At 32.9% G+C, this 20,361-nt stretch overlaps 1 protein-coding gene across 1 annotated transcript in view; it reads right to left on the bottom strand.

The window, feature by feature from the left end:
• SHISA6 (shisa family member 6) overlaps positions 1–20,361 on the bottom strand; it is a 545,098-nt gene that overhangs the window by 252,400 nt on the left and 272,337 nt on the right. The window lies entirely within an intron of this gene.

The following is a 20,361-nucleotide window of genomic DNA, read 5'->3' on the forward strand; positions in this document are numbered from 1 at the left end:
CAGTATAAAACCATAATGTATCTTCTTTTTGAGTACACTAGGATTCCAATTTTTCTAAGCCAGGTCAGGGTTATGAAGGGTTCTTGAACACATACAAAAATTTTCAAGTGAATTTTCTAGTCTACCTAGTCAGTTATCATGGGTGAAAGTAAAAGATTTAAAAACATTTAACATTTAACAACAAAATCATAGATGGAGAATTGGAAGTGACTTCAGAGGCTAATCCAATAGTCTAATCCAATCCTTTTTTTAAATAGATGAGGAAACTGAGTGATAAAAAAAAATTATGGTTGACATTGCAATCATTACAATGTAAATTCATTGAGAGTTGGAAATATTTTATTCTTTGTACCTGAATTCTTAGCATCAAAAGATGCTAACCCTTTGGATTTCATAACAACTAGAAACTCATCATCCTGCAGGGTGAAATAAACTTTGTAACTTACTCAGATTAATTCTCAAACCAGCTACAGGACTTTATTAAGCCTCTATTAGACCACCACCCCCATCCTCCTTTTCTTTTTTTTTTATGTTTTTGTCTTCCTTGATTAGATTGTCACCTTTTTTAGGGCTGAGACTGTCTTAAGTCCTTTTTTGTATCCCCAGTGCTTAATATAGTTCCTGATGTATGTGTTTAATAGATGTTTATTGATATGGTAGCATCTAACATGGAGCCTGGTAATAATGCTTTGTATATTATTTTATTGCACAATGCCTTGAAGTAGGTGATTTATGTACAAAGCTGTGACTCCTGAAAATGATTAGAATACAAGTCTTCTGATTTCAAGCCTTGTATTCTTTCTGCTACTCTCTACACCCAGAATGTATTCCACTGGCAAAAAGTATAGTAATATTTATAAAATTTATCCATTTCACCAATAAGGAGCAAATGAGTGCTCTCTCCATCTATTAGTCTCCTTGATTCCTTTATTCAGGTAATGAATTCAGGTACTGAAACTATTTTCAGACTTAATGGGAAGTTATTTTTCTCTAAAATTTATTTTTCTTTACTAAAAAACATATTTTCTTTTCTGATACTAGAATGATTTCTTCAGTTGTCACATGTCAGAATATGCCAGAACAAGAATGGAGATTGATAGTGAAGACAGGGGTAAGATTTGACTTTGAGACATCTGACAGAAATCCAGTAAATATTTTTCAAAGGTCAACTGTTTCCAAGTGGAGTTAAAGCTAATGGTAGTGACCAGTAGTTGACTGACAAGGAGTTCCCAGGAATTATGTTCAGACCTTTATTCCTTATATCTCCTATTATAGAGACAAACACATACAGAAAGAAAGAATTCTGAATATGTTTAACAAGTATGTTCATTGCTGTTTTAAAAATAAGTGTTTTTTTGAATGAATACTTCTATTAGAAGTACTCAACTATGGAAAGCCAAGAGGTCAAGATGGACGAGTCAAATCAAAAAGCTGCTCAGGCTCTCCCAGTTTTCCTTGAAAACCACATGAAATCAAGGCTCTAGACAAAGTCTGATGCAATGAAACCACTCTCCAGCTCAAGATAGACGGGAAAAATTTCTTCTTCTTTTTTTTTTTCTAATTATAACTTTTTATTGACAGAACTGGGTAATTTTTTACAACATTATCCCTTGCACTCACTTCTGTTCTGACTTTTTCCCCTACCTCCCTCCCCCCCCGCCCCCAGACGGCAAGCAGCCCTATACATGTTAAATAGGTCACAGTATATCCTAGATACAATATATGTGTACAGAACCGAACAGTTCTCTTGTTGAACAGGAAGAATTGGATTCAGAAAGTAAAAATAACCCAGAAAGAAAAACAAAAATGCAAACAGTTTACATTCATTTCCCAGACTGGAAAAATTTCAAGAAAGGTCATTCTCACTGAGATGAATAGGGTGTTCAGCACAGCTCAGATTGACTTTGGGAAAGGTCTTAATTACAACAAATGAGCAAGTAAGATCCTTAGTTCTGGCCCAGTAGAGGAGCAAATCAGTGGGACAGTTAAGTACCAGTTAAGAAAGGAAACTCTTGGAAACCAGGCTGTTTCCTAGAAACAGTAGTCACACTATCCGCTATAAAGACAAGGATCTCCTGTCCTTAAAATCAGGAAGCTTGGGAAAGTGCTAGTTCACATGAAGAGATGCAAAAACCTAATACACTGCAGGGAAAGAAGGGAAGGGGATGAGCATTGTCTGGAGCTTGATCTCATCAGCTTTGGCTTTAAGAGGGAATAATTTGTTCATTCAGTTAGGTATGGAAATTTATCCAACATTATGAAGAAACAGGAGAAGAAATTGGAAAGGCAAGGGGAGAGACAGGACAGAAGCAAGAGCAGAAACATTAGGGAAAAAGGTAAGAAGAGAGGAAGGATTCAAAAATATAGGTTGCCCAGATTAAATTGGGCAGAAGTAAATTGATTAAATAGTCCCATTTTAGAAAAAGAAATAGAACAAGCTATTAATCAGCTCCCTAAAAAAAATCCCCAGGAACAGATGGATTTACATGTGAATTCTACCAAACATTTAAAGAACAATTAATTCCAGTGCTACATAAACTATTTGACAAAATAGAGAATGAAGGAATCCTACCAAATTCCTTTTATTACACAGACATGGTACTAATACCTAATGATGAAATGATGTATGATGAAAACAGAAAGAAAATTATAGACCAATATCCCTTATGAACATTGATGCAAAAATTTTAAATAAAATCTTAGCAAAAAGATTACAGAAAATCAAATGAAGGTGGCCTAGCTGTACCTGATCTAAAACTATATTATAAAGCAGTGGTCACCAAAACCATTTGGTATTGGCTAAGAAATAGACTAGTTAACCAGTGGAATAGGTTAGGTTCACAGGACAAAATAGTCAATAACTATAGCAATCTAATGTTTGACAAACCCAAAGACTCCAGGTTTTGGGATAAGAATTCATTATTTGACAAAAATTTCTGGGAAAATTGGAAATTAGTATGACAAAAACAAGGTATTGACCAATACTTAACACACTGTACACCAAGATAAGATCAAAATGGGTCCATGATCTAGGGATAAAAAATGAGATTATAAATAAATTAGAAGAACATAGAATAGTTGACCTCTCAGATTTGTGGAGGAGGAAAGAATTTGTGACCAAAGAAGAACTAGAGATCATTATCGATCACAAAATAGAAAATTTTGATTATGTTAAGTTAAAAAGCTTTTGTACAAATAAAATTAATGTAGACAGAATTAGAAAGGAAGCAATAAACTGGTAAAGCATTTTTATAGTTAAAGGTTCTGATCAAGTCCTCATCTCCAAATATATAGAGAATTGACTCTAATTTGTAAGAAATCAAGCCATTCTCCAACTGATAAATGGTCAAAGGATATGAACAGATAATTTTCAGATGAAGAAATTGAAACTCTTTCTAGTCATATGATAAGGTGTTCCAAATCACTATTGATCAGAGAAATGCAGATTAAGACAACTCTGAGATACTACTACACAAATGTCAGATTGGCTAAGATGACAGGAAAAGATAATGACGAATGTTGGAGGGGATGTGGGAAAACTGGGACACTGATGCATTATTGGTGGAGTCGTGAACAGAGCCAACCACTCTGTAGAGCAATTTGGAACTATGCTCAAAAAGTTATCAAACTGAGCATACCCTTTGACTTTGAATATCCCAAAGAGATATTAAAGAAGGGAAAGGGACCCGTATGTGCAAAAATGTTTGTGGCAGTCTCTTTTGTAGTGGCTAGAAACTGAAAATTGAATGGATGCCCATCAATTGGAGAATGGCTGAATAAATTGTGGTATATAAATGTTAATGAATATTATTGTTCTATAAGAAATGACTAGCAGAACAAGCCTTCAGACTTGGAGAGACATACATGAACTGATCCTGAGTGAACTAATCCCAGGAGATTGTTATACACTTCAACAACAATACTATATGATGATCAATTCTGATGGACATGGCTCTCTTCAATAATGAGAGGATCCAAATCAGTTCCAATTGATCTGTAATTAACAGAACCAACTATACCCAGAGAAGGAACACTGGGAAATGAGTATGGAACACAATATAACATTTCTACTCTTTCTGTTATTATTTGCTTGCATATTTGTTTTTTCTTCTCAGGTTATTTTTACCCTCTTTCTAAATTTGATCTTTCTTGTGCAATAAGATAACTGTTATTGTAACAATATACCTATATTGTATTTAATATATACTTTAACATATTCAATGTGAATGGGACTACTGCTATGTAGGGGAGGGGGTAGAGGGAAGGAGGGGAAAAGTTGAAACAGAAGTTTTTGCAAGAGTCAATGTTGAAAATTACCAATGCATATGCTTTGTATATAAAAAACTATAATAAAAAATAAAAACAAACAAACAAAACAAAACAAAATTATTTGCTTATACCATTTAGCCCAGTTATTTCATTATTGGACACATACCAAGAGTACCAATAATGAAAATAAATATTTCACTTAGTAAAAAAAGAAGAAGAAGGGAGGAAGGGTTGATAGAAGATAAGGTAGTAGATGGACTGGTTAAAGAAAAGATACTAGTAAGAGAAGAGGGGAGGAGGTGATAGGAGATAAGGTAATGGTTGGAGTGGGTAACAGTACAGGGTGGAAAGAGAAAATAAAAGTAATACATGGGAGAAAATAGAATGGAAGGAAATATAGAGATGATAATCATAACTGTTAATGTGAATGGGATGATTACTCCCATAAAATGGAAGCAAACATACAGTAGATTAAAAAACCAGAATCTTACAATATATTGTTTACACGAAACACATTTGACATAGAGAGAGACACATGCTGAGTAAAGATAAAAAAGACTGAAACAGAATTTATTACGCCTTGGCTAAAGTAAAAGGAAACGCAAGGGTATCAATTCTGATCTCAGATAAAGCAAAAAAGAAAAAAAAAATAGATCTTATTAAGAGATACAAGGAGGGAAAGTGCATCTTGATAAAGGGTACCATAAATAATGAAGCAGTAAATGATTCTAAATGTTTATGCATTTGTGTTAGAGCAGGCAGATTCCTAAAGAAGAATTTAAGATTGTTACAGGAAGGAATAGATAGCAAAACTATTCTAGTGGGGGACCTTAATCTTCCCCTCTCATAAACAGACAAATCTAACCACAAAATAAACAAGAAAGAAACTAGAACGGTTAATAGGCTCCAAGAAAACCTAGATATGCTAGACCCCTGGAGAAAATTGAATGGGGACAGAAAGGAATACACATTTTTCTTGATAGTACATAGCACCTACACAAAAACCGAATATATATTAGGGCATAAAAACCTCATAATCAAATGCAAAAAGGCAGAAATAGCAAATTCTTCCTTTTCAGACCACAGTCCAATAAAAATTATATTCAATAAAGGACCAAGGAAAGATAGACTACAAACCAATTGACAATTAAATAATGTAATTCTAAAGAATGAGTGATTCAAAAAACAAATCATAGAAACAATTCATAATTTCATCCAAGAAAATGACAATAATGAGACAACCTATTCAAATCTATGGGATGCAGCTAAAGCAGTTCTTAGGGGAAACTGAATATTTCTAAATAACTATATAAATAAAATACAGAAAGATGAGATTAATGAATTAGGAATGCAACTAAAAAAGCTAAAAGAGGAACTAATTAAAAACATCCAATGAAATACCAAATTTGAAACTCAAAGGGCAGATTAATAAAATACAAACTAAGAAAACTAAGAGCTAGTTTTATGAAAAAACTAACAACTTTTTGCTTTGCTTAACTGAATCAGAAAAAGGAAAGAAAAAAAACTAAACCAACACCACCAAAAATTAAAGGGGTGAACTTATCAGCAATAACAAAGAAATTAAAGCAATAATTAGGAGCCATTTTGCCCAACTCTATGGCAGCAACTCTGAGAATTAACCAAAAATGAATGAATATTTACAAAAATATCAATATTCCAGGTTAACAAAAGAGGAAATAATTTACTTTAAAAGTCCCACTTTAGGAATAAAAAAAAAAATCTCCAGAGCCAGATAGATGCACAAGTTCATTTTACCAAACATTTAAAGAACAATTAATTCCAATACTATGTAAACTATTTGGAAAAATAGGTGAAGAAGGAGTACTGTCAAATTACTTTTATGACACAAATATGGCACTGATACCTAAACTAGGAAGGGCCAAAACAGAAAGTATAGAGCAAACTCCCTAAGGGATATTGATGCAAAATTTTAAATAAAATATTAGGAAAGTGATTACAAAAACTTATCAACAGGATAATACACTATGAACAAGTGGGTTTCATACCAGGAATTAAGGACTGGTTCAATATCAGAAAGACTATTACCATAATCAACCACACCAATAATAAAACCAACAGAAATTATATAATAATCTCAATAGAAGCAGAAAAAGCTTTTGACAAAATACAGCATCCATTCCTATTAAAAACAATAGAAATGTATAAAGGAAGCTTTCCTTAAAATCATAAGCAGTATCTATTGAAAACCTACAGCAAGAATTATTTGTAATAGAGAAAAGCTGGATGCATTCTCAATGAAATCAGGGGTGAAACAAGAATGCCCATCATCACCACTATTATTAAACACTGTACTAGAAATATTGGTTTTAGCAATAGGAAAAGAAAAAGAAATTAAAGGAATTAGGAAATGAGGAAATAAAACTATTATTCTTTGCAGATGATATAATGATTATATTTAGAGAATCCTAAAAAATCATCCAAAAATCTACTGGAAACAATTCACAGCTTTAGCAAAGTTGCAAGATCTGAAATAAAAACACACAAATTGTCAGCATTTCTATATAAACTTACATCTCTCACACCATACCAAAATTAGTTCAAAATGGACATGTAATTTGGGATAAAGGAGGATACTATAAACAAATTAGAACAAGAGATAATTTACCTATCAGATCTGTGGAGAAGGGAGACATTTATGATTAAAGAAGAAGTAGAGAACATTATGAAAGGCAAAATGGACAACTTTGATTACATTAAATTAAAAAGTTTTTGCACAAAAAATCCCAACAGAAATAAGATTAAAAAGGAAATACAAAGCAGGGGAAAAATCTTTATAGAGAGTATTTCTGTTAAAGGCCTCTTTTCTAAAATACATAAAAAATGTGTCAAATTTGTAAGAATACAATTCATTCCCCAATTGATAAATGGTCAAAGGATATGAACAATTTTCAGATGATGAAAATAAAGTTATATGAAAAATGCTTTAAATCACTATTGATTAGAGAAATGCAAATTAATACAACTCTGTGGTACCATCTCACACATCTCCAATTGGCTAAGATGGCAGGAAAACATAATGATAAATGTTGGAGGGGTTGTGGGAAAACTTGGACACTAATGCATTATTGGTAGCATTGTGAAATGATCCAACCATTCTGTAGAGCCATCTAGAACTAGCCCAAAGGGCTTTTATAAAACTCTGCACACTTTTTGACCCAGTAGTGCCATTATTGGTTCTATCACAAGGAAATCATAAATGAGGGAAAAGTATCCACATGTGCAAAAATTTTTGTAGCAGCTGTTTTTGTCGTAGCATAGAACTGGAAAAGGAGTAGATGCCCATCGATTGGGGAATGATTAAACAAGTTATGGTATATGAAGGTAATGGGAATATTATTGTTCTTCAGAAAATGATGAACAAGCTGATTATAGAAAGGCCTGGAAAGATTTACATGAACTGATGCTGAGTGAAACAAACTTAACCAGGAATACATTGTACAAAATAACAGCACTAATGTGCAATGATTAACAATGAAAGGCTTGGTTTTTCTCAGTAGTTCAGTGATCCAAAGCAATTCCAATTGACTTAGGACAGAAAATTCTATCTGCATCCATAAAAAGAACTAAAGAGACTGAATGTAAATAAAAACACATGAAGTTCACTTCTTTTTTCTGTATTTTTTTTTAATCTCTCCTATGTTTTTTTCCTTTTGTTCTGATTTTTCTCTCCCAACATGATTCATAAAGCAATGTGTATTAAAAATAAATAAACTTACTACAGTAATAAAATAAAACTATTGAAAGCCAAAATAAGTGATGTCAAAGTTCTATAACAAAAGAGAGAAACCAGCAAATCAAATCCAGGAAAGATGTCAGAGCTCCTATTTCAGAACATCAGCCAACTGTCACTCTCCCTTATCTCATTAGTATAAGTAAAAATTCTGAGCTTCTTCAGGACAAATTACAAAAGGGTTTCTGACTTATAATAAAAAGACCTCTGGGATTTTTAATGGACGATATTTAATTCTCTAAGAAGAGAAGGCAAGTACAAGGAAATCAGATTTTTCCTCCAAAGTCAAACAAATAGTGTATAGTAGAATTCCCAAAACAAAAATCTATTCTAACCCTATCAAGATTGATTGGAGGAAGATAGCAAATTAATTTATAGAATACTAGAGCCAGAAGTGACTTTAAAGATTGTGTAGTCCAATCTCTTAATTTTACAGCTGAGGGGATTCAGGACTAGAAGGGAGTAACTTCAAGGTCCTCAGTGAATTAGTAGAAGAATTGTGATGATAATCCATGTCTCTGGATTCCTACCTATCAAATTTATTGAAATTCTAAGTTTCACTGCTGGCCACATGGCAGTGTTCTTTTTTGTTTCATTTTATTTTGTTTTGGTGTTCCTTTTCTTTTTTATTTTTTTTCTTATTCAGTTTTTTTTTAAAATAAAATAAATAAATGAAGGAATTTTAATTTTCACTTTCAATACCTGCCTGTCATATGAGAGATATAGGATAGCTTTAAAACTGAGAGACCTTAGAGGCCATTGAACCTCACCCCTCTATTTTGCAAATGAGGAACTTGAGGCTTAGTAAAGATAAGAAACTTAGTTAAATTCACACAACTAGTAAGAGTTTGAGGTAAGATTTGAATTCAGATCTTAATCTACTAACAGGATTTACACTACTTCATAGGACTATTGTAAGGAAAGCACTTTGCTAACTTCAACATGATATAAAAAGGTATCTATGTATGTGAATATATTGTGATATATGTACATTTCATTACTTCAGTGAGTGATGATTTTATTTATTTATTTATTTATTTATTTATTTAATAGCCTTTTATTTACAGGTTATATGCATGGGTAACTTTACAGCATTAACAATTGCCAAACCTCTTGTTCCAATTTTTCACCTCTTACCCCCCCCCCAGGTGGCAGGATGACCAGTAGGTGTTAAATACATTAAAATATAAATTAGATACACAATAAGTATACATGACCAAAACGTTATTTTGCTTTACAAAAAGAATCAGACTTTGAAATATTGTACAATAAGCTTGTGAAGGAAATCAAAAATGCAGGTGGGCATAAATATAGGGATTGGGAATTCAATGTAATGGTTTTTAGTCATCTCCCAGAGTTCTTTCTCTGGGCGTAGCTGGTTCAGTTCATTACTGCTCCATTGGAAATGATTTGGTTGGTCTTGTTGCTGAGGATGGCCAGGTCCATCAGAACTGGTCATCATATAATATTGTTGTTGAAGTATATAATGAGATGATCTTATTTATGTGACTACTCTTGAAACCCATCGATTTCTTTTCAGCCTGTAATTCATGTCCAATTTTTCAAATAAGTCCTTTCAAGAAGATCTATGTAATTTATTAGACATCTTCCTTTAGGACAGAATTTACTAACCTAGCATCCATGATAGATTTATTCTTATGAACTAAGTTGTGAGAAAAATATTACACCATTATTTTCATCCCCAAACAAATAAACAAACAAAAACTTATGTATAAGGGTGAAATTTCAGACACCACAAAAACTGACTTAGGGGTAGAAGCTTGATATTTGTAAATAGGCAAGGTTCTTTTAGAGATGAACCATCTAACTATAAAGTGACTGGTCATATTTCTTGTAATAAAATGGCTTCTGTCATTCTCTCCCAATTGAGAAAGAATTCTCTTTTGAATAATGCTTTAAAGAAGCTCTACCCGTTACACTAATACATTGTTGGTGGAATTATGAATACATCCAACCATTCTGGAGAGCAATTTGGAACTATGCTCAAAAAGTTATCAAACTCTGCATACCCTTTGATCCAGCAGTGTTACTACTGGGCTTATATCCCGAAGAGATCATAAAGAAGGGAAAGGGACCTGTATGTTCATGAATGTTTGTGGCAGCCCTCTTTGTAGTAGCCAGAAACTGGAAACTGAGTAGATCCCCATCAATTGGAGAATGGCTGAATAAACTGTGGTATATGAATATTATGGAATATTGTTGTTCGGTAAGAAATGACCAACAGGATGATTACAGAAAGGCCTGGAGAGACTTAGACAAACTAATGCTGAGTGAAATGAGCAGGTCCAGGAGATCATTATATACTTCAACAACAATACTATATGATGATCAATTCTGATGGACCTGGCCATCTTCAGCAATGAGATGAACCAAATCAATTCCAATGGAGCAGTAATGAACTGAACCAGCTACACCCAGTGAAAGAACTCTGGGAGAGGACTAAGAACCATTACATTGAATTCCCAATCCTATGCCTGCTGGTATTTTGGATTTCCTACACAGGCTATTTGTACAATATTTCAGAGTCTGATTCTTTTTGTACAGCAAAATAACAGTTTGGTCATGTATACTTATTTTGTATTTAATTTATACTTTAAAATATTAATATCTACTGGTCATCCTGCCATCTAGGGGAGGGGATGGGGGGAAGGAGGGGAAAAATTGGAACAAAAGGTTTGGCAATTGTTAATGCTGTAAAATTACCCATGCGTATAACTTGTAAATAAAAAGCTATTTTAAAAAAAGAAGAAGAAGAAGCTCTACCCCTTGAATGGGCAACCACGTGACACAGGAGATACAGTATTGGGCCTGGACTCAGGTCACATCTGGCCTCAGACATAAACTAGCTGTATGACCTTGGATAAGCCACTTAATCTAGTTTTCCTTAGTTTTCTTCATCTGCAAAATGAGCTGCAGCAGGAATAGGAAAGAAAACTCCAATGAGTGTCACCAAGAGCCAAACATAACAATAACTTTGGGCAACTGTGGTACAGTGGATAAAGCACTGGGACTGGAGTTGGAAAAATTCATCTTCATGTGGCCTCAGACACTTGCTAGCTGTGTAAGTCAGTTATCCCTATTTGTTTCAGTTCTTCATTGGTAAAATGAGCTAAAGAAGGAAATGGCAAAGTACTTCAATAATTTTGCCAAGAAACCCCCCAAAGCGGGATCAATAAAGAATTGGACACAACTGAAATATCTCAACAACAAATACCTTGAATAGCTTTTTCTTCTCCCATAAGTTGAGCTCCTTTCAAATTTGGATCTATAATCCTGTACCAACACACATATGTGTGAATGTAACCCAAAGCCTCAGTTTCCATGATTCAATTTCTGCACCTTTTCTTAAAAAGACATTTTGGCTTTTTTTTTTTTTTTGAATGAGGCTGTGCAACATGCAGCAAAAAGCAATACTAATCTAAGGGATGTTTTGGAAACAAAAATCAACAAGAAATCCTCCCTCTCCTCCTGAAAAGTATAAATAGCCATGAGAGTGAACTGTTATTCTTCCAGTATGAAAACACAATGATTTATGGGATTTAGATGCTTTCTACCAAAATCACTATTATCAATAATGAATTACTCCAAATAATGATAACTTTATGAGCCCTGGTTCCTTATTACCCATATTTATGTATAGTTAAATATATATGACATTATAGAATGAACTATAAAAATCTAATTGTGCAGCATACTTAATCCCATCATCCAATAGCTTACAAATCTTTGATTTCTCTTATTCGTGCTCCTCATTGGTGTACAAATCCATTCTGAAGGAAGGAGCAGGAATTACAGAAAGGTAGTTAAGAGAATAAGTAATGCCCCTGCTATTCCTTAGCTATATATGATCTTGGTGAATCAAACAATGAAATATCAGGGGTTATTGCACTGTAGTCTATGGACCTATTCATGGATACATTTAAGGATATCTATGAACTTAAACAGGAAAAGAATTATATCTTTACTTTGATATAATTGGGTGTTTTTTGCAAATGTATGAATTTATTTTGTGCATTAGAGAAGTGATCCATAGTCTTCAGCAGACTGCCAATGAGGTCCTTCCCTCGCCACAAAGGTTAAGAAACTCTGATATAGAGTCACTAAAAGACAAAGTTTAGGCCTTCATCTGTAAAATGAGAAAGTTGGAGTATCTGCTTTAGGGGTCATCTAACAACTCAAAGTTTCCTGCATTGATAAGCTTTGTGGAGAAGGGTAATTTGTGCCTTCCACTCTTTGGTAGAGCTCTCAGTTTAGGACTAACATTTCCATTAAAGTATTGTAAACAAACCCTCACAGAATCATGGGTTTCATTGTTTGTTCTTAGTTCTCAATGAGGACAATGAAATAAGGAAGGAAATATCATGACTTACAACTGAGTTGGATTTAAGTGAGGGAGGACTGTGCTAAGTCACCAGCCTCACTTTCTGCTCCAGAAATCTCTGGATCCAGGAGCAAGATATCAATTAGGATAACTGGAGATGGCCCAGATACAGTGAGAGACATTTACCTTTTTGAATCATAGTTATTCCCAGGTATTAGTCTGATAAGCAACATACATTCAATGATTAAGGCTAGGTAATAAATGAAAAAAAAATGACCACTTTTACCTAGTCCAAAAAAAAATCAGTATGGAAGGGGAAGACCCTTAGGTTTTCTGGCTAAAACAGAATCAATTGCTATTTACACTCACTCTGACCCATCAGCACCCTAATAATGACTAAATGAGGTGGTATTTTTTGCTGGCCAATCAATGAAAGCCAGAGTGACTGACATGGTCAAATCATGGTCCTAGCCCATAAAACCCACAATATCTTGTGAGGTTTTAGTGATTAAAATTTACATTCCTTTGGACAGAGTACCTGAAGATAAGAGTATGACATCCTATGTGGACGGGGGAGAGTAGGAGGAGAAAAGAAGGAAGTATGGAAAGAGCAAAGCAAGGCACTTCATTGCCCAATAGAAACTGGTCAGTTGGGTTCTCAGGGGTCAGCAGTAGGCATTTACATATTGTTGCTTGTCCTTCCTTCTTGGAGAAGACTTTTACATTAGGAAGGTGATGCCATGACTTGCAAGTGAATTGAATTTAAGAGAGGGAGGACTGTGCAAAGTCCCTAGTCTCATTATCTCTTCTAGAGCCATTCCCAACTGTCCAGTTCAGACCATGGATTTAGAGTTGCAAGAGACATTAGAGACCATCTCATCCACTCCCTTTAACACAGAGAAATTAAATTACCTTGCCAAAGATAATTAGTAATATAAGGTCATGGCAAGTAGAAATAGTTTCATTCTTTGTACTTAAACTCCTGTGCCTAGCATAGTACTTGGCCCGTAGCAGATGCTTAATAAATGCCAAAAAAAAGGGCAGCTAAGCAGTAAGAGGTAGCTCGGTTACTCAGTGGATAAAGTGCCTGATCTGGACTGAGGAAGATTTATCTTCCTGACCTCAGACACTTACTGGCATTGTGACTCTAAGAAAGTCATATAACATTGTTTACCTCAATTTCCTCCTCTCTAATATAACCTGGAGAAGGAAATACCAAAACATTTCAGTAATTTTGAAAAGAAAGCTCCAAATGAGGAGTTGAATATAACTGAAATAACTAAATAATAAATATCGGTTGACTGAGAAATGGTAGAGGATGGATTTGAATCTGGGTCCTCTGACTTCATAACCATTAGATTTTTTTTTCCACTATAACATTTTTTCTAGTCTCAGCAGCAGTCTTAAGTTCTCTACTTTAGAAATGTTGTTTAGTCAACCAAATTCTATCAGGCATACATACCAACACAACTTTTGAAGGTATGGCAGGAAAAATCATCATTGATTACTTTTAGTAGACAGTAGAGAAAAAAAATACAAAATATATATATGCCTAACTTTCCCTGTTTCCCACTATGTATTGTTAATAAAGATATTGTATAATTTTATGTGTTGAGGGTAGAGGTTGGATTATTGGACTTGTCAGAATATAAAGTACATTAGATCATATCTTCCAGGTTCAGAATTTGCAGATCAGTGAAACATTGAAGAGTTGAACAGATTTTACTATCTCTCCTTTAGGTTTTTGCCTGGAGAAGCTAATTGCCACCACTATTAGTTAGTACCTACAGTGTATTTACTTTTTTACAATTTTATTTATGAGTTGAAGGTATAATTATACCTTTCATAATTTTATGGATTTTATTGATGACTTATTTTTTTAAAATATATACATACATTCCCTCCTCTCATTTCCTACAAGAGATGATCTTGTAATGAAAATACAACTCTAATGTCCTTTGCATCTCTTGTAATGAAAAAATTTTTAAAGTAAAAAATGGAAGATAATTTTTAAAAATCAGGAAAACCTATTAGCAGATAGGAAAAAACAAAGAAACTTGACTTTATATGTAATGTTTCAATGATCTCTGAAAAGGAGGAGGGGCGATGTCTTCCCATAGCTTTTAATTTGGGGACAAGTTTGTTCTTTATACTTCTGTAACATTTACTATGAATTGTTTGATGCTTGTTGATCCTTACATTTGTAAGATTTTATATATCATTTTTTTGGATCTTCTCACATCACTTCATCTCTGGTCTTTTCTCTATATTTATAATGCTTGTAGTTTCTCACATCACAGTCCTATTACATTACATTCATGTATCACAATTTGTTTGACCATTGGGTGGGTGGGGGGAGAGGAGGTAGGGTGATGATGGTACTATATATGTACTCAGTAGAGTGTCTGGGTCAAAGAGTTTGAGTGTTTTAGTCATTTTGTTTATACAATTAATAATTTATTATCAGAATATTTGTAATAATCATATAATTTTTTCTTCAACAACATGCTAGTTTCTCTATGTTTCCATAATCCTCTGAAATTGATTGCAGTCTTGTCTTTTTAGACAATTTTTTCTGGGTGTGGGGTGAAATGTTAAGGTTGTAATGATTCATATTTCTTTCATTATTCATGATTTAAATCAAGTCTTCATACTGTGTTAACAATTTGCAATTCTCTCAAGAACTGTTCTTCATATTGTTTGATGATGTGTCTATTCTGAATGACAGTTGTTCGTATGTATATATACAAATATATATGTATATTTGTGTGTGTGTATATATGTATTGCAATTGTTTATATATTGTATATTTAAATGTCTAAATATCTTGAATATCAAATCATTTTCTGAGATTCTTGATTAAAAAAAAAGAAACCTTTCCCAATCTTTACCATCTAATCCGGGATGTATTCATTTTGTTTGAGCAAAATTTTTGCAATTTCTTGTAATCAAGTTATCTATTTTATCTTGTGTTATTGCATTTATCCATTATTTAGTTAAAAATTCATTGATTACGTCCCTGGAAGGTATTTACTTCTCTTCCATTTTAAAATAGTATATCTTTAAGGAAAACATTAGTACATTATGAATTAATCATGAAATGTAGTGTATGATGTTGGTATAAGCATAATTTGTGCCAGACTTCTTTCCAGTTGACCCATAGTTCTTATAAAATAGGAAATATCCCCCTAATTTTGTGTACGTGTGTGTTTTGTGTTTGTGTATATGTGTATGTGTTCTGGTTTGTCAAACACTAGGTTATTGAATTTCATTATATCTGCTTCTTCCTTATCTAGTCTTTTCTCCTGAGGTACTTTTCTATTTTTAACTATATCAAATAGTTTAATGGCTGATGTTTCATGATATGTCAAAGTCTGAAAATGCTATTCCCCTTTCATTCCTATTTTAAATATTTCTAGATGTTCTATATCTTTTGTAATCCAAATGAATTTTGTAATTATACCTAGCTTAGTAAAATAATCCTTTTTGAGTTTGATGGTTTAATGTTAAATGTGCAAATTATTTTTGTTAGTATTATAATTGTGATTATATTTTCATGGTCCATCCATGAACACTAATAAATATAACTCCAAATATTAAAGATGTTCTTTATTTTTTGAAGAGTGATTTTGTAATAAAAGTATTGCTTGAGTATTCAGAGAATTATTCCAAAATATTCTGTGCATTTTTTAGTTAATTTGAATTGGATTTCCCTTTTTGTTACATTTCATTGGGTTTTGTTATGATATAGAAATGCTATTTTTTGTGGAATGATCTGTAATTACAATTTTCCTAAAGCTATATATTTTCTCCATTTGTATATCTGCTGATACCTTAGATTTTTCTAAGCAAACTATAATGGTATCAACTAATAAAGAATTGTACTGTATCTTTGGCCCCGTGGAATGGCTTTAAGAACTTCTTTCTTATATCTTACTGTTATTGAATATTCTCGTAAATATTTAATTAGTTAATAAATTTCTTTTCTATTTTTATTATGTTTTTAGGAATAAAATTTTTCTCTAGGAATCTTTTTAACTTCCCCCAAATTTTGGCAGATTGTTTTATCATTATCATTGTTCTGTATATAATTAATTGTTTCTATTATTTGTCCTTTGATCCATTTATTACTTACTATTTCTTTACTAAGTCTACAATTAAATCTGATGTTTTTATTCACTGAATCACTATTTTGTTACCAAATGACCTGTAAAAATGTGATTATTTTTCTGACTTTTTACATGTATTGACAATTTCTTTGTACCTTAATATATGCTCAATTGTTGTAAAAGTTCCATATAATACTGAATAAATATGTATATTATTTAGTAATTGCATTCAGAATGCACCTCAAATCTTTCAATTCTAAAATCTTCAATATTTTGTTTAATCTACATTTTCCATTTTGTCTTTCTAGTTAGTTTTGTTCCAGAAACTGGAAAATTTCCTATTATTGTGTTATTTTCTGTCTTGTAACAATTCAGTTAATTTTCCTTCATGGATCGAGATGCCATGCCACTTGGAGAATACATATTTAATACTAATATTGGCTTATTGTCTATGATTTTTGTGAACTTCTAGGGCATAATAACATGATTATAATTTCTGTTCTTTTCAAATTCAAATAGTAAATTTATTCCAACCCTTCATTTTTATTTTATGTATGTATTTGCATTTTTGTTGCAAAGGTTGCCAAGTTTTATTTTCTTACACAGTCTGTCAATCTCTTTTTATTATGCTATTCAAGTTATTTATATTTAATTTCATATGAATTACTTATGTTTTTGTCCAATTCTATTTCTAGTAATGTTAATTTTTTTCTTCCCCTTAGCACTTTGCTATTGCTATATTAATATTTTCTCAAAGATCAATTTTGCTTAATTTACTTTGATGCTATCCTTTCCCACAAATTCTCTTTTGTTTCTTTCTTTACTCATTTCCTCCCGTTTATCAACTTTTTCAATAGTTTTAGAATTTTTCTTAACTCATTGACTTCTGTTTTCATTCATTTAGTTATCTAATTCTCCTTTTCCTTCCTTGCTTTTATCCTCATTAATTTAGTGATTATTTCAAAATTTCCCCTTCTCTGTTCCTTTCCAACTTTTATTTGTTTGTTTTTGTTTTTCCTCTTTCTATTTTCTGAGTGTGAATTGCTTTTAGAAATCATGTTTTCCTTTTTCTCTGAGACATATTGTTGACCATAGACTCTTGCACAAAATCCTGTCTGTTTATATTCATTGTAAAATTACCATTTCCCATTATAGAAAAGCATACATTATTCTTCACTGAAATACTCTTTTATTTATCTTATTTTCCTTGTTTAAATTCCATTCTTTAACTTAATCATTTATATAGTTTTATTCATCTATGAAAGGATTTTGGGATTTAGTCTATGACGCTTGAGGCCTGTTCTTCCTCTGTCACTTCATATATGCCAATATAACATATCTGTCTTTGTCTTCGACTTGAATGAACTGGCCAGTTGATTTATGGTGCCATGTACATATTCTCTGAGAAACATTAAAAGGGAATTAGGTTCATTCTGCCATGAAAAGCTCTTCATAGTCATTCAAAAGCACTAAAGAAGCTGTCCATTTTTCTTGGCAGTTGTAGAGAACTGCAGATAGTGGGGGAACTCTGATAAGGGTATAAGACCCTTCAGCCCAGAGGAAACCTGCCAACAATATCTGATTTGGCTCCCCATTTCCCTTTGGTGCCCACCTTCCTTCCTGAGAAATCAAGGAGGGCATGACCACCTGTGTCCTACTTGAAGCAAGGTGCTTATAGTTAGCACTTAGTGTGATTGATGAGATAATGGTTCTCTAGTTCACACATACCTAGTGTGCTGTAATGATATAATCATACTGAAGTATTTAAGGTCTGAAGGAACTGGAAATGACAGACTCCATCCTTGACCATCCTCGTGATGGCTCTCTTGCCTCCTTCACTCTTCCACTAAAGACCAAAGCTGGTCCAGAGATCCTCCAGAGAGCTGTCTGGACATTACATTTTGGCACCCGAACAGGGACTTCCAGAAGGACACTACAGTCAGTCATTTCTTTTGTGGTGTTTTTCCAGCTTCAAGGAGGAGCTGACCCAAATGGAATATTTGCCAGCTAAGATTATATGTGAACAATGCTAGAGTTTCTAGAGTTTTAAAAATTGATACTGAATCTAAGGTAATTCTACTATCTTGTTATTTTTCAAAAAAGACCCGTCTCATATAAATAGAAATCAACATGAATACAAATGAAAATTAGCTCTCTACTATGAGCAAGATAAAAGGACAAAAATTGTCCCTTCTCATGTCTAATCCCTTTATCATTACTATATTTACTCTACGATTTCCTTTTTGATTTAACTGACTTTCTAAGATTTTGGTGTTTATTTAATCTTTACTTCATATATTTAAATATTTGAAGTGGATTAGCACAGAATATGATTTTTTTCTGGGGATACTTCCTCCAAAGTATAACCTAATGAATGAGTGAAAAGTTGATAGGGTATAATGTAGAGAGGGAAAACATCCTAGTTTAGAACTGATGACCCCAGAGGATCATGACTAAGTAATTTTCATATGACCTCCTTGGTGAAAGCAGAACAGAGGAAGAGAAAGAAGAGAAAAAAAGTGCAAATTTATTTATAAACTCCCTGGGTGTATGGAATTCTTGGCACCTCAAGAAGCTAGTAAAGTAGTGCACTGGGTAGTTCATAGATCAATACTGTATGAGGGACATAACATGCCTAAAGTACCTGGATATGTCATTATTGTTAGCATGAGGCAACACTAGAGGCTTAAAATTACATTGACTCATTTGCTCAGTTGTGGCTATATTGTACCACTTTTTAAAACTTATAATATTTTTCAACAGAAATGAAAAATCAGCAAATGTCAGGTTTCTTGTGCAGTCTATCCCTACTTAACTGTAGGGAATTTTTGTAGAACACAAATAATGACTATAGCATTATAGTGAAGTAAAAATATATTTTTGTTTATGTAATCTTCTTTGGTACCAATAAAATGGGGCTTTTGAAAAATGGCCCAAATCTTCCATAGTAATGTCTCTATGCCTTAAGTTGCAGAGAACATCAATGTTTGGTTTGTGGTTAATCTAATCAATTGGGGGGATTTAATTTCCCCCAATTTCATCATATAAATTATGGGTCATTAAAGGGTATGGGTAGGCCAATGGAGTTTAATTCTAGAACTGAAATCAGCAACATCTTTGATCTTAAATGCCATAGAAGGGCTAAATGACATTCATGAGTACTATGGACAGACAGGGGAGAAGAAAAAATGGATTAAGAAAGGACAAAGAAAGAGAATATATACATATATATGTATTAATATTTTTATATGCACACATAAGGGGAAGATGTAAGAAAAAAGATTCATTAGGTAGGAAATGATATTAATATTTGTGCCAAAGTACCACTTAGATTGTTTAATCAAGGATGATCTACTTGTTGACATATTATTTTCTACCTTCCATCCTCCAGAGCTACCCTTGCAACTTTTTTTAAAAGAAAGAATTCAGCTTAGTACCAAGTTTTTTCTGACAACTCAGATCTGTGGATCAGATTTCACCAGATGAAGCCAGGAAGTTTGCATGTACAAATTGGACTCTCAGGTTCTTGGTGCTGGCCTGTAACTCTCAGTATCCACAAGTATTACCTGTATCCTTGATAAACTTTTATTTAGATACACACAGACACAATAGACAAACACATACATAGGTACAGATTATTTTTCTTCTCTATCGAATTAACATTGTATAGAGAATTCTTTTTTTAAAAAGTGCATGGAATGTAAGAAATATTGCAAATTGTCTTTTTTCACTCATGGAACAAAAGACATATCAGTCAAAGGAAGACAGAGAAATATTTCTGCATAATATTTCACATTGATTCTATATAACTTTACAGATTGATAGAAAAGTAATCAGATGGATTTGGACCAGATTACTTCTATAGTAAC

This window comes from Sarcophilus harrisii, chromosome 4 (assembly GCF_902635505.1).
Source record: "Sarcophilus harrisii chromosome 4, mSarHar1.11, whole genome shotgun sequence".
In the NCBI taxonomy this organism is placed as follows: domain Eukaryota; kingdom Metazoa; phylum Chordata; class Mammalia; order Dasyuromorphia; family Dasyuridae; genus Sarcophilus; species Sarcophilus harrisii.